The sequence below is a fragment of the Terrapene carolina genome, unplaced genomic scaffold, assembly GCF_002925995.2.
Source record: "Terrapene carolina triunguis isolate 2854851 unplaced genomic scaffold, T_m_triunguis-2.0 Scaffold998, whole genome shotgun sequence".
Classification (NCBI taxonomy): Eukaryota; Metazoa; Chordata; order Testudines; family Emydidae; genus Terrapene; species Terrapene triunguis.
Window position 1 is genome coordinate 1,343,729 of NW_020665349.1, and position 2,876 is coordinate 1,346,604.

General features: G+C 71.1%; 1 long non-coding RNA gene across 1 annotated transcript; it reads right to left on the reverse strand.

The window, feature by feature from the left end:
* Positions 1 to 878: 878 nt before the first annotated feature.
* Positions 879 to 1,942, reverse strand: LOC112125371. The gene is made up of 2 exons (XR_002909726.3): positions 1,840 to 1,942; positions 879 to 1,433 (listed from the first exon to the last, which is right to left on the reverse strand). It is a non-coding gene; the product is annotated as an uncharacterized LOC112125371 (long non-coding RNA).
* Positions 1,943 to 2,876: the final 934 nt, after the last annotated feature.

Below are 2,876 nucleotides of genomic sequence, written 5' to 3' on the forward strand. Positions count from 1 at the left end.
GTTTTTTTTTTTTTTTTTTGCTTGAGGCGGCAAAAAACCTGGAGCCGGCCCTGTTTCAAAGATAATGGCCAATCCCCTCAGCACCCTCACATGCATTAGCTCCGGTCGCATGGACTTGTGCACGTCCAGCTTTTCTAAATAGACCTTAACCTGTTCTTTCACCACTGAGGGCTGCTCACCTCCTCCCCATAGGGGGCTGCGCCCCCTCCCCCTGCACCCTCCAGCCCAGGGCCAGCACCCCCCTAGCTGGCTACCAGCACCCCCGCACCTCCCAGCTCACTGCCACCATCCCCTCCCCCCCAGCTCGGTGCCGGCGCTCCCCTCCCTGCCCTGTTCTCCCCCCCTCCCCGCGCTCCCCGCCAGCTCTCAGCTCTGGCAGTTTCCATCCCGCTGCCGCATCTGGCTGTGATTGTGGCCCTGGGCCGCTGGCTGCTCAGGCCGGGCTGCAGCCCGTGGGAGCCGTTCCCCGGCGTCTGGAGAGTGGCTCCAGGCAGCACCTCGGCGGGGGGAGAGCGGGGGGGGGGAGGCTGCTGCTGCACCCCCTCACCCCTGCTGCCCCCCTGCCCTGAGCCCCTCTGCCTGGCAGGGGCAGCCCCGTCAAACCTCCCCCGGGGGCCCCTGGCTGCTCCCGCTGTGCCGGGGCCCAGTCGTCAGGGCAAAGCAACCCCCCATGACGCCAGAGCCCCCCTCAGCCCCATGGCACCTGGAACAAGCAGCAGCAGGGCTGGCGTGGGGGCCTGAAGACTGGCGCGCAGGTGGCCCCCCCCCTCAGGCCTCTCTTCCGGGGGGGTTGAGCAATAACCAGCCCATCCCCCACTGGCTCTGACCCCCAGCGGAGCTGCCCCACGGCGCTGGGCAGAGAGAGCTGGCCTGGACCCCGCTGTCACAACCCCCTTTATTGGGATCCCGGCGCGCTGCCCCGAGGGGCCGGACAAGCCCGGGGGGTGAGGGGAGAGTCCCCCCAGCCACAGGAGGGTGGGGGTTCAGGTTGGGGAGGTGTCAGTGTCACCCTCACACGCCCACCGGCACCCCAAACCGGGCTCCCAGTGTCCACGGATCCGCCAGGACCCCAGCAGCAGAGGGGGGCTGGGTTGGGGTCCTCATGTCCCCTCTCCATGAGCCCGGGATCCTCGGCGTCGCCCCCGCCTCGCCCCCCAGACCGGTCCCCCCGGGCGCGGATCCGGCTCAGGTCCACACGCTGGCACCCACGGCGCAGGGACGGACCATGGCACCGACCCCGTCGTCTGCCCCTGCTGCTCCCGGGCGCCGGCAGTGCCCTCCGAGCGCCGGGCCCATCTCCCGCCATGCCAGCGAGTGTCTGTCCGGGGGTCCGGGCGCAGCGCTGGCAGGGGCAGGGGGCAGTCCTGGGCTGGAGGCTGCGGCGGGGCGGGCGAGCGGCGGTGTCTGCAGGTCCTGCTACAAGATCTGGGCCTCTGCGGAGAGGGGGAGACAGCAGGTTACAGGGGAGGGGCTCAGGGGACCCCCCCTGCCCCACTGGTCGGCACGGCCCCCATTGTCAGCCAGAACCGCCCTGCCTGTGAGCAGTGCCTGGCTTCCCGGCCCCCAATCTCAGTGCAGACGCTGCCCCCCGGCCTCGCCCCGGCTCTGATCCACCAACCCGCTGCCCCCCGGCTCTGATCCATCAGCGGGGGGAGGCCCCACAGCCTCCCTCTCGGCCCTGTCTCCCTGCCCGCCCCCCGCTACACAGCCCCACGCTGCCCCCCAACCCCCCGACACAGCCCCACGCCCGCCAGCCAGCCAGCACGCTGCCCCACGCCCGCCCCCCGACACAGCCCCACACTGCCCCACGCCCTTCCCCCCGGACCCCAGGTCACTCACTGGGCAGGGCCCTCATGTGCACGGCAGCTGCCAGGAAGTCGTGCTTCTTGGTCTCGTCTTTGCTGGGTTTTCTCAGACGGAGCCTGGGGGCAGAGCAGGGGGTTGGGGGGCGCTCAGGGGTCTCCAGGCGCTGGCCATAGCTTCAGCCAGGCCCCCCGCAGCCCAGAGGGGACCTGGCCAGCTGGTGCAGCCCCTTGCTCCGCAACCCCTTAGCGAGGATTGGTACCCGGTGCCCAGGAACGTCCCCCCGGATCACTAATGAATCCAGCCCCCACCAAGCCCTAGGTGACTCTGGGGCACACAGGGGGGGTTCCCTCGCATGTGGGGTGACTCTGGTTGTGGGGACACCCTGGGACATGGGGGGGTTTCCCTGGGGTGTGGGGTGACCCTGGGACATGGGGGGGTTTCCCTGGGGTGTGGGGTGACCCTGGGGCATGGGGGGATCCCTGGGGTGTGGGGTGACCCTGGGACACAGGGGGGGGTTCCCTGGCATGTGGGGTGAGTCTGGGTTGTGGGGTGACCAGCCAGGAGGGGTGGGTGGAAGGAGGGGTGCAGCCAGGCCCCGGGGCAGGGGACGCCCCAGCCTGGCAGGGATCCAGACCCATTGCCGGCTCCCACTGCTGCCCGGAGACGATTCTCCCGGCCAGGCCCCGCTCCACCCACCCCGGGCTTGGCCCTACCGAGCGCAGCCAGCCAGGGGCAGGGGAGGACCTGGGCTGGGGGCGCCAGGAGGCAGCCGGCCGGCAGCGGGGTGGCGACAGACCTGCCCGTGGGAGGACTGGGAACTGGGAGCCAGGAGCGGGGCTGGGCAGTGCCAGCTCAGGCTGCGTCCCCGGGGTGCCTGGCAGGCTCCGGCTCGAGGGATTCCTTAGTGGTGCCGCCCGCCCTGGCTATGTGCCCGCGGCCTGGCATGAGACGAGAGCTCCAGCCCGAGCCCCCCGTCCGCAGCCAGCTTCCCCGCACGGCTCGGGCTCTGCCCTCCTTCCAGCCGGGTGCCCGTCCTCAGCCCGCCTGCTGCTGGTGCCTGCCGACGGCGG